Source organism: Mobula hypostoma, chromosome 23 (assembly GCF_963921235.1).
Source record: "Mobula hypostoma chromosome 23, sMobHyp1.1, whole genome shotgun sequence".
NCBI classification, from domain to species: Eukaryota; Metazoa; Chordata; class Chondrichthyes; order Myliobatiformes; family Myliobatidae; genus Mobula; species Mobula hypostoma.
The window spans coordinates 22,919,787-22,932,629 of NC_086119.1; the positions used below are offsets into that span (position 1 = coordinate 22,919,787).

Genomic DNA, 12,843 nt, shown 5'->3' on the forward strand with positions numbered 1-12,843 from the left:
TGATCATTGATCACGAGGCATTGATCATGTGGATTTGAGGCATTGATAGTGTGGGTAGTCAGAGGCTTTTTCCCAGGGCTGAAATGGTTGCCGCAGGAGGGCACAGGTTTAAGGTGCTGGGGAGTAGGTACAGAGGAGATGTCAGGGGTAAGTTTTTTACTCAGAGGATGGTGAGCGCGTGGAATGGGCTGCCGGCAATGGTGGTGGAGGCGGCTACGATAGAGTCTTTTTAGAAACTTTTGGATAAGTACATGGAGCTTAGAAAAATAGAGGGCTATGTGTAAGCCTAGTAATTTCTAAGGTAGGAACATGTTCGGCACAGCTTTGAAGGCCGAAGGGCCTGTACTGTGCTGTAGGTTTTCTATGTTTCTGACTGTGAAGATTGTGGATAGGAGCAGAAAAAATGCTTGGAAGGGGAGGGGCAGAAACACTCAAGCAGGAAGGGGTGGGTCTTGGTGATCAGAGGTGACTTGCAAAGTGGGAGTAGTCAGTCAGCAAATGATTTTACAAGTGGTTTTTAGTGTTTAATTGGGGTGTAATCTGGAGACATGGGTCAGATTCGGCTCAGGAGAACACCAAACAAGATTTGCTTTGAGAACAGGCAAATGAAACATGAGTTTTGGTAGTTGGGGACCAGGATGTGTTGATAAGCTATTGCAGTAACAACAGAAATCTAAATTTGACCTTTTATGGAGAAGCACATTACTTAGCAGCATTTAAATATATGTAAACATTTGATGGCATCTTTAGTGTGCTGTAATTATTAGTGTGAAGTAAAAGAACATCCACAACAACCCCTCCCTCCATTTGTTTGGAGGTAATTGGGAGGGGGAAGCAACATCATGTAAGGGAAGGATGAGGAATTCAACTGCAGGTATGTTAGGGGACTTGGGGTTATGTTGGAGTAGTAAATAGATAGGAGATTGAATCATATTTGGAGTTAAGAAAGGGAAGTGAGTAGTCATTGAAAACACTGGTGGTGATCGAGGTGACAGTGATCAATAACCAATGAACATTGAAAGATCAATCAAAACATGAAATGCCAGAATCATTCAAATGGTCAGGTAGGATCTGTAAAAGAGAAACAGAGTTAGTGTTTCAACTTAAAAATTAACCCAGTTTCTCCTTCCATGGTTGCTGCCTGACCTGCTAAGTATTTCTCTTGCAAATTTCTAGTATCTGCAGTTTATTGATTTTTCAAAAAGTTTATTTTACCCATTGTCAGGTGGACAACATGCAAGTCATTCCAATGATCCACGTTTGATCCTCTAATATTGAAGAGGGCCTCAATCATCTTTCACAAGTTGCTTCAATGTTCCAGAAATGTATCATTTCAAGGTCTCATGCCATACAACTTTTCACAAATGACACGGAGACGGATGTTGCATGGCATTGGATATCACTCTATACACTTGCCTCTTTCCATGCATATGTGCATACATCTGTGTGATGGATATTAACTATCCATACCGGGAGCCTTTTCACAGAGTTTACTTTCTACCACAACAGCTGACGTTTCTAGAGATCAAAGAGTTGTTCTTGAGTAAGTTAAACTTCCAACCAATATTCTTTGTTCAGCTCCTTGTTGAAAACAAGAAGCAGTCTTCAGTTCCTAATATAAATAGAAAACAATAATCAGTCTGTAGTTAAAAGGACAGCATTGCAAGCAAACAGCACTATCTATGGAACACTGACTGGTGGTCCATAGCTGAGGGGTGACTACTCAAAAGATGCAGCCTAGACAATGGGGTTATGTTAATTGGCTTGCATCAAACCAGACAATACTGGCTAAGTTATTTAGTTCAAGGAAGCTTACAACTAGCACATCAAAGAGCTGACTGATCGATAGTTGGAGGATCTGTATACTCAATATTAGAGTTAAGTGTGGGTTCAGGGGTCACTGGCAGTGTCAGCATTCACAGTGTTAATTTTGTGTGACTGGGATCTCTGTCCCCAGAAGTTTTTCAACCATCTGTGAAAAGCTACCGCAAATATATCACTCCTGTGTGAAGTCACCCAGTATAACAACTGTATAAATGTGAGAGAGCATGCAGGCTTGTTAGGAATGATCATGGAATGGTAATAATTAGTCATTTGGACATCTATTATAAGATAGAAATCTTCTGAGTTTTAAATGTGTTTTAGAAATTTTACTTAAACATGTAATACTAAAAATAAATGAAGTATTAAAACTACTTTGTTAGCTGGAAGTATCTCCTCCTTGGCAGGGAGGAGGAAACTATTGTTCAAGTAGTGTGTTTTGGCCGCTAAACTCACTGTAGAAGATAAATAGGGAAGTGATGTAGCCTCTGAAGAGATGGTGGCTACGGTACAATCTCCCTTTAGTGAAGGTGCCTGTAGCTATCTACAATGGCATGCAAAAGTCTGGGCATCCTTAGTCAAAATTTCTGTTACTGTGAATAACTAAGCGAGTAAAAGATTAACTGATTTCCAAGAGGCATAAAGTTAAAGATGACACATTTCTTTAATATTTTAAGCAAGAAAACTTTTTTATTTCCATCTTTTACAATTTCAAAATAACGGTAATGGAAAAGGGCCCGCAGCAAAAGTTTGGGCACCCTGCATGGCAGTACATAGTAACACCCCCTTTGGCAATTATCACAGCTTGTAAACGCTTTTTGTAGCCAGCAAAGAGTCTTTCAATTCTTGGGGGATTTTCGCCCATTCTTCCTTGCAAAAGGCCTCTAGTTCTGTGAGATTCTTGGGCCGTCTTGCATACACTGCTCTTTTGAGGTCTATCCACAGATTCTCGATGATGTTTAGGTCGGGGGACTGTGAGGGCCATGGCAAAACCTTCAGCTTGCGCCTCTTGAGGTAGTCCATTGTGGACTTTGAGGTATCCTGTTGTAGAAGCCATCCTCTTTTCATCTTCAGCTTTTTTACAGATGGTGTGATATTTGCTTCCAGAATTTGCTAGTATTTGATTGAATTCATTCTTCCCTCTACCAGTAACTGTTCCCCATGCCACTGGCTGCAACACAAGCCCAAAACAGGATTGATCCACCCCCGTGCTTAACAGTTGGAGAGGGGTTCTTTTCATGAAATTTTGCACTTTTTCTCCTTCAAACGTACGTTTGCTCATTGCGGCCAAAAAGTTCTATTTTAACTTCATCAGTCCACAGGACTTGTTTCCAAAATGCATCATGCTTGTTTAGGTGTTCCTTTGAACCTTTTGAACAGAAATTTTTGCTCTATATTTGAAGTGCACCCTCAATAACTCCAAAAGACTGAAGTTGGGTAAAATAATGAAAGGCTTTTATTCGCTGTGCAATATGACCTCCCATGGTGAGTGTCTGCCCCTGGACTGAGGGGGAGGGGCAAGGCGAAACACCTTTATACAGGAATCTGTGGGAGGAGCCACAGGGGCAGTCAGCAGAGGGGCGTGTCCGGACAGTTAACCCAGTTACAACATATACATGGTTTACCACAATATCTCTGCTTGGTTGTGCTGTAGGTGCTGTCCAATTCAGTAGCGTTTTGTATCATTTGGCTTCTGTGCATGATTTAGTCATTTAAATGAGTCAGACTATAATCTTAGCACGTCTATGATACTTTATATCTTTTTAAAAAAAGACATGAGAACACTGAGCATAACCTACGTCATTGCCGGTGACCTACACAATTTCTTACACAAATTCTGTTTATGGGAGAAACACGAGTCAGTAGAGGAAGGACTCTGAATCGCACTTTGCATATTTGATAGCACCCTACTTGATAGGAATCGGCTTTAATTTCAAGTCTTATTTAAAAGATGTTACCTCAGTACTGCATTGCTACAAAAGTGCCAAACTGGATTTAAAATTCAAATCTTTTGTTGGTGGTTGAACTTTCACCTCCTGATTTAAAGGTGAGAATGAGGTCTAAATTAAAAATGCACACATTCTTCCAACACACTCAGCAGTCCATCCACAGGAGATTGACAATTTTTATATGCAATCTGACTTTAACGTAGCTACCTATTGTTCTAACAAAGGGTTTTTGTGATTGCATAAATAATCAAGTTCCATTAAAAATTGATTGGGCCTTCAATAAACAAGATGCACTTGTCAGAAGCAACAGGAATCATTTTGCAACCTAAACAATTAACAGGCTTTCTCAATTACTTAAATATTTAGAAGGTTTTCTCCCACATTGTGTGGATTAATATAGACGTACCACAGTATTGTGATCAGTACATTTAGAAAAAGCTCTTACAAACACTTGAAATATTCTTTAAATGAAGCTGTTTATTGAATTGTTCTGCACACTGATGTCTGGGCCAATCACATGGCCATCTGAAGCAGAAAGCAGTATTTGTTCCAGGGTTTTAAAGCTTGCCATTGTGTAACTTTTTTTGATAAGCAGTACTGAATTATCACCTGCCCTTATCCATGTTCAGAAAATGAACTTACACCACCATTTGATGACACCACGTTGTCAATGGGCAGTGAATTGCCCAGCAGTTTCTGGCATACAGCTCAAAGTACCACAGCTATTCTACATCTGGCATGGGCTCAGTTGCCAGTTCAGGAGCAGATAGCCTATGTGGCAAAAGTTATGTTAGTGCTCAGAAACTGTTAATCATATTCCAAAACAGCAGGCAGGCAGATAGAAATTTATTCTTGCAAACTCAAAGGAACAAAAAGTGTTGTTGCTGTTGGCTTAACCCCAAGAAGAATAATTTAGTGCTCATTTCTACATGTCTTATTCCCTGTCAGGAAATTTGCCTCTTTTGTTCTTCAGATGGATTTTTCTTCTCCCTGCACTTTTGGTAACAGCATAATCCCATTCCAATTGAAAGCACGATTGTGACACATACAAAATTAACCTGCAAAGATTTGCAACTTCTGAAAAATTACAGTTCTTTTTTACTCTCAGGACATCAGGTTTTATGAAGGGTGTATCCACATGCAGCCATGCTATTTAAAGAGCCAGCACACAGACTTTTCTTTTCATCGTCCAGCTCTACATCCTTAAATAAACGCTCATCTATACATTGAATGTTTCACCCATGAGATGAGGGTCATAGTTCCTCAAAGCCTCCTGACGTTCTAAACTATTGTTGCTAATCTCTGAAGCACCTCAAAGTCAGCTGATCACCAATGCATGTAGGAGCTTACCCAATTCCATCTTCAGGAAGAGAGATACAGTCGTCATTTCAGGCCAGGACCCTTCGTCAGGACATGTCTGAGGCAGAACGCTCTGTCCTCAGTAAGGGCCTCACCTTTGTCCCCCTTCGCCCACACCTCAGCGAGTTCCGTGTTCGCCATGACGTGCAACTGTTCTTCTGTCGTCTCCGTCTCCGAGCCTACTTCTTCGGCAAGGACTCTTCCAGCCCCACCGATGACCCCTTCTCCCGTCTTCAACCCTCCTCCTCTTCATGGACACCCGGTTCTGGTCTTCTTCCTGCTCTGGATCTCTTTATTGCTAACTGCCGACGGGACATCAACCGTCTCGACTTCACCACACCTTGTTCCCATTCCAACCTCACTCCTTCCGAAGACTCTGCTCTCCACTCCCTCCGCACTAATCCTAACCTTACTATTAAACCCGCCGATAAGGGGGGTGCTGTTGTAGTCTGGCGTACTGACCTCTACCTTGCCGAGGCACAGCGACAACTCGCGGATACCTCCTCTTATTTACCCCTCGATCGTGACCCCACTAAGGAGCACCAGGCCATTGTCTCCCACACCATCACCGACTTTATCCGCTCAGGGGATCTCCCATGCACTGCTACCAACCTTATGGTTCCCACACCTCACACTTCCCGTTTCTACCTCCTACCCAAGATCCACAAACCTGCCTGTCCTGGCAGACCTATTGTCTCAGCTTGCTCCTGCCCCACCGAACTTGTTTCTGCATACCTCGACACAGTTTTCTCCCCCCTTGTTCAACCCCTTCCTATCTATGTTCGTGACACTTCTCACACTCTTAAACTTTTCGATGATTTTAAGTTCCCTGGCCCCCACCACTTTATTGTCACCAGTCCTGATGAAGGGTCCCAGCCTGAAACATCAACTGTACCTCCTCCTAGAGATACTGCCTGGCCTGCTGCGTTCACCAGCAACGTTGATGTGTGTTGCTTGAATTTCCAGCATCTGCAGAATTCCTCGTGTTTGCGTTCAGGAAGAGAGTTTTATTTACTTCATCTCCAGCCCATGAGAATGGATGAATGATACCCACAGCAGCTTACACTGCAGGTCTCCTCAATGTTCAGATATTCAAAGGCCATTCATTTCTTTTTTTCTGAAATTTCTCTGGCTACCTCCTGCCAGAAATGCCTGGCCTTAGTCTGACTGGGTTTTCAAGGTGTCTTTCCAGAAAGAATATGCTTCTTGTTGGTGTTCTTCTCCAGATAGTACATTTTCCTCTCTCCCTAAGGATACTCATACACCCTATCTCTTCATTGAGGATAAATTACTAGAAAAACAGTCCTTCTGTTAGAGGATGTCTCCTTCTGAGCTCTATGCAAAGGTGGAGCCTGCTTCGTTAAAGGCTAACGGTGAACACTATTTTCAGCAATACAAAAGGAAATATTGCGCTGAAAAGATTACCATTATTCAGTGAAACCCATGTCTGAGACTCTCGCACGTGGTCACACGTGGCTTCAGAGTGACCCATAGAAAAGAAATGAGAAATTTCTAGGCTTGCAACAGAGGTGGCAAGAGTTGCCTGGGGGTGTGGAGTGGTGAGAAAGAAATAAAGAGAAAGAGTAACAGTGGCAAACACAGAGTGTTAGACTGATAGAGACACACCACTCTATGTATGCGTGTGTGTGAGAGAGAAATGGAAAGAAAGAAAGAAAAAATGGAGACAGAGAGAAAGAGAAAAATGGAGAGAGAGGGAAATGGAGAAAGAGCATTTTGGAGCATCTATTTTGGGCCCAGTGTGCAAGTGCCATTATGAAGGAAGCACAATAGTGCTTCCATTTTCTTGGAAGTTTGCAAGAATTTGGCATGCCATTTAAAACTTTGGCAATCTTCTATAGATGTGTGGTGGAAAATATATTGATCGGTTACATCACGGCCTGCTATGGAAACACTAATGTCTTGAATGGAAAAGCCTGCAAAAAGTAATAAAGGTCAGACCATCATGAGTGAATCCCTCCCCAGCATTGAGCTCTTCCACACTGAGTGCTGTTGCAGGAAAGCAGCATCCATCATCAAAGACCTCCATCACCCAGACGATGCTCTTTTCTCACTGCTTCCTTCAGAAGGAAGGTGCAGGAGCCTCAGGACCCATGCCACCGGACTCGGGAACACTTATTACCCCTCAACCATTGGTCTCTTGAACCAGAGGGGATAACTTCCCTCAACTTCACTTGTCCCAGCACTGAACTGTTCCCACAACCCATAAAATGACTTCCAACGATGCTTTATCTCATATTCTTGATATTTATTGCTTATTTATTCATACTTTTATTTTCATTTTGCATTTGCACGATTTGTTGTCTTTTGCATGTTGGTTATTTGCTCTGTGGACTGTGGCCTTTCATTGATTCTATTGTTTTTCTTATATCTGCTGTAGTGGCCATAAGAAAATGAATCTCAGGGTTGTATAATGTGACATACTGTACATGTACCTTGATAATAAATTTACTTTGAGCTTGAACTTTTTAATGAGGGGGAATCTCTTTTAAATCTACTGAATATTGAAAGGCCTAGATATGTGGATGTGGAGACAATGTTTCCTCTACGGGGGGGGGGGGGGTCTAGGAATAGAGAACGCAGCCTCAGAACAGAGGAACAGCGATGAGGAGGAATTTCTGTGGTGAATCTGTGGAATTCATTGGCACAGATGGCTGTGGAGGCAGACATTGGGTATATTAAAGCAGAGGTTGATAAGTGCTTGATTACTAAATGTGTCAAAGATTATGGGGCGAAGACAGAAGAAGGGGTTGAGAGAGATAATAAATTAGCCATCATTGAATGATGCAGCATGCATGATGGGCAAAATAGCCTAATTCTTCTGTGTCTTATGGTCTTATGATCCCTATTATCTGTCTTTGGTTTAAGCCCATGACTTAAGACCTTTGTCCCCAGTACCATTTTTCTGCGCCCTCCAAACACTTTGCATCCTTCCTAAAATTTATCATGCAGATTTGCACACAAAGCTCCAAATCTGTGTTTCATGGAGCTCCAACATGATTTTCTTGCTCTTGTCCCATGTTCTTATTTGTAAATGTGAAAATTCTGCAAGCATTATTTAACTGATACCTCAGCCTAGTCTGCCACTTTCACAGCTATGTGCAGTTTTACCCCAGGTCTCTGTGTTCCAGCATATTCTGTATGGGTCCTCATAGATATTGCAGTGTATCAGTTAGCATTTATCTGCATTAAATTTCATTACCCATATGCAACGCTGTCCTTTTCTACCAGCCTGTATATTCATTTTGATGTCTATTTCTATCCTCTTTGCATATTACTTCCCTTCCATGTACACTCTGTGGCCACTTTATGATGTACCTCCTTTACCTAATAAAGTGGTTTCCTCTATATTCTTTGATTTCCTCCAAATCCCAAAGCCATAGTAAATTAACCACCGTAGTGTCAGAAGCAGGTGGACGTTAGTGAAACTAAAATGCAATTAGTGTAGGATTGCAATAAAGGTATCCTCTATAGTCTGGATTAGGGGTTCCCAACCTTTTTATGCCATGGACCCCTCCTTTTAACTGAGGGGTCTATGGACCCCAGATTGGGAATCCTTGGACTAGATGGACCAAGAGCTCGTTTACTATCACAAGGAGAATGTTAAAACTCCACACAGGCAATACTGCAGGTCGGGATTGAACCCAGGTTTGCATGCCATGTAATTGTAGGACACAAATCATAAGACCGTAAGACAAAGGAGCAGAAGTTGGCCATTTGGCTCATCGAGTCTGCTCCGCCATTTTATCATGAGCTGATCCATTCTCCCATTTAGTCCCACTCCCCGGCCTTCGCACCATAACCTTTGATGCCCTGGCTACTCAGATACCTATCAATCTCTGCCTTAAATACACCCAATGACTTGGCCTCCACTGCCGCCCGTGGCAACAAATTCCATAGATTCACCACCCTCTGGCTAAAAAAATTTCTTCGCATCTCTGTTCTGAATGGGCGCCCGAAATCCTTAAGTCATGCCCTCTCATACAAATCCAATTTGTTTACAGGTATTAAGAAAAAAAAAGCATCTCTCTTTGTATATTCTGCTGGGCAACGTGTAATTCCCCCCAGACTGGAAATTAATCCACTCTTCACCCTGACTCTTTGTTTCCAATTCCATCTTCATGATGTCACTGCCTCTTTTCTTCCATGGGCCCCTGTCTGCAAGAGAATAAAACACCCTTGGATGCATTTCTGTACAGCATCTGATATATGATAGTACTTTAAATGTTGGTCAGCTTTTGCTTGAGCAGTTCTGTATGTAGGAGTTGTTAATCTTTCTTCATTCACAGAGTTCAAGTCTGTTAGATGTAAAGGCTAGTGGAGAATCCAGCAGTAATTATTCTAAGTGCATCTGAAATACATCATGCATGGGTGAAGCCCAGTAGCAGAATTTATTGCTTGGAATGTTAAAAAGCAGGTTGCCTACAGATTGGGTTCTCACTACCTTTTGGTGCTTTGACTCTTATTAAATTGAATTTTTGCCTGGAACACAATACTGTAACCTGACTAATCTGCAGATCAACAGTCTGCCAAGGTCCTTCAGACCATTTGAAACTCAACCTTCCTTTTAAAATTATTAATAAGGGAAGTTTGTATCTCTGTTACTTAAGCTATTTTCTAAGTGAATGCAGTAAAGGCAAGATCTTCTTTTGTAGGAATAGATCATAAAGCTTTATTTCTGCATAGATATTACTTGCTGTTAGAATGTCATTGCTGTAATAAATTGTACCATTGACACACATTCAAAAATAACAAGATTTGTACCTTTTGCTCGAACGTCTTTAATATTTCATTTCACTTCAAGCTGCAGTAGTTTTGCTATGTTAGGAGTGTGGTAGCTATTTTCCTCACAGGAAAATTCCATATTTGGTAATAAAATGTACGACTTGTTGAATTGCTTTTACTATTCAATAACAGTTCAAAATATTGGATGTACCTTTCAAGTAGTTGTGTTAATTTTGAATGGTAGTTTTCATTACTCAAATTCCAGAACACATGCTGGAGTTTAGAAGAATGAAGGGGATCTCAGTGAAACCCTCTTAGAGTTCAAAGACTTGGATAGACTGAATGGACCAGAGCCATCGAACGTTCCTCATATGTTAAACCTTTCATTCTTGGGATCATTCTTATAAACTAACTCTGAACCCTCCCTAATGCCAGAATCAGATATTTGGCCAAAACCCGCTCTCAATACTCTAAATGTAGTCTGACTAATGCATTATAAAGCCTCAGCATTACATACTTGCTTTTATATTCTAGTCCTCCAAAATTCTTCTTTACTACTGACTTAACCTGCAAGTTAACCTTTAGAGAATGCTGCACTAGGACTCCCAAGTCTCTTTGCACCTCTAATTTCTGAATTTGCTCAGCAGATGATGAGGTGAGTATAATTATGGACTTTCCTCCAAAAAGAAGAACTCTGGGTCCTGGAAGAATTGTAATCAGGGTTCAACAGATTGAGGAGATATTCAGAAGAGCGCACTATACTCCCTAGAATTTGGAAGAACTAAAGTTGATCTCATGGGACCTTTTAATATCCTTAGAGAGTTTTATTGAGACACATTGGAAAAACATGTTCTTCAGCTGGACAATTTGGAGATGGGAATTGGCTCTTAAGTACTAAGATGAGAAATATCTTCATTCATAAGACCTGAATCTTTTGAAATTACCTAATCTCAATGGCTGTAGTTTCTTACCCACTGAACCTATTCCAGTCAGTGAGGTGAAAGATGAAGTCAGGATAGAAAATCGATAACCTTGAGCATCCCAAGGTACTCTGTATCCCAAGGTACATTGAAAACAAGGGGCTTGCCAGGGAAAGAATAGGTCTCCTGAGGGACTGAAGGAGTAATCTATGTGTGGAGCCAGGGAATGTGGGTGAGGCCTTAAAGATATATTCTCATTTGTTTTCACTAAGAGGAATATGTGGGGGATATTGAATACAGGGAGGGTACACTGGTAGTGACATATGGAGAGGATGTCAGTGGTCCCAGGAAGTGTAAGGTTTGATAAATTCTTATGTCTCAACGATGGGAAATATTTTTGCATTTTCATTCTCCAAATGTAAAGAGCCAGGAGACAAGTAGGTCACATGGGATAAGTAAGCTAACTGCAGGCTAGTGACCCTTATGTCAGTGGTAAGGAAGTTATTGGGGAAAATTCTGAGGGATATGATTTATGTACATTTTGAAAGGTACCAGTTATTGGCATGGATTTGAGCAAAGGAAATCCTGTGTCTTTAACTTGATTATATGTAGTTTTTGAAGAGATAACCAAGGATGAAAGTAGGGCATTCAATGTGGTCTATTGACTTAATTAAGACTTAGTTTAGAAACCTAATGCTGTGATTGGGAGTTTCTAAACAGTCGTGTAGTACAGGATGTGAGCTGCGACCAACATAGGAGGAATGATTAGTAAGTTTCGGCTTAACATGAAAATTGGTGGTGTTGCGGATATCTAAGGTTATCTAAGGTTACAATAGGATATAGATGTGATATTAAATTGGGCAAAGAAGTTAATCCCACAAGGGCAAAGTGATAGATCTTTGAAAGTCAAATGGGGGTTGACATATATAGTAAATGGTAGGATGTTAAGGAATACTGAACAAAATGACTTTGGGATTGAAACTCATAGTACCCTGAAAATGCCAACATAGGTGGACAGAATGTTGAAGAAAGTATAACGATTTGATTTCTTTCATAGATTGGTGGGGCATAGAATCTAAAAGTTTGGAACTGTGCAAAATGCTAACTACTAAGGAGCATTGTGCACTTTTGGAAAGATGTGATTGCTTTGGAGAGAGAGAGAGAGAGAGCAGAAGAAATTCAACTGGATGTTGCCTGGATTGGAGGAATTAGTTGGATTGGATTGAATAGTCTGGGTTTTTCTTTTGAACCAGGAAGGTCAAGTGATGACCAGATGGAGATCCAATCCAAAGGCATCTGTTAGTCTTGCAAGACCATGGATCTGCGCCTGGAAAGTCACTCTGCAGGGCGCAGGCCTGGGCAAGGTTGTATGGAAGACCAGCAGTTGTTGTCCAATGTTGTCCAAGGGAAGGGCATTAGGACCCATACAGCTTGGCACCAGTGTCGTCGCAGAGCAATGTGTGATTAAGTGCCTTGCTCAAGGACACAACACGTTCCCTCGGCTGGGGCTCGAACTCACGACCTTCAGGTAGCTAGTCCAATGCCTTAACCACTTGGCCACGTGCCCACACAAGATGGAGATATATAACATGTTAAGAGGCACAGCTAAGGTAGGTAGTTGGAATCTTTTTCCCATGGTAGGAGTTGCAAAAACAAGAGGGCATAAGCTTAAAGGTGAAAAGAAAGAATCTGAAAGGATATTTATGGGGTATGTTTCTTTACGCAGAGAGTAGTTGATATCTGGAACTCACTACTAAAGGAGCTGGTTAAGAGACACAGAAGGATACAGACCTATAGGGACAAATAGGGTTTCCGTAGATCAACATGGACATGGTGAATTGAAGGTTCTGTTTTTGTACTGAACCACTCTACAGTATGATTCAATACACGATATTGAATGGTGGAGTAAACTTGGATCAAATAACCTACAGCTGTTCAGTTGCTGTTATTTAAAATATGAAGGATTGACTCAGTATTGAAATGGACCTGACCTTGCAAATTGTATTTCTTTCCTGATACCCTGCATTTGGTCTGTTTTACTTTAATTATTC

At 41.3% G+C, this 12,843-nt stretch overlaps 1 protein-coding gene across 3 annotated transcripts in view; it reads left to right on the top strand.

Annotated features, from left to right (window-relative positions):
- The window catches only part of sez6b (seizure related 6 homolog b), a 956,088-nt gene that overhangs the window by 277,018 nt on the left and 666,227 nt on the right, over positions 1 to 12,843 (top strand). The gene's annotated exons all lie outside the window — the stretch shown is intronic.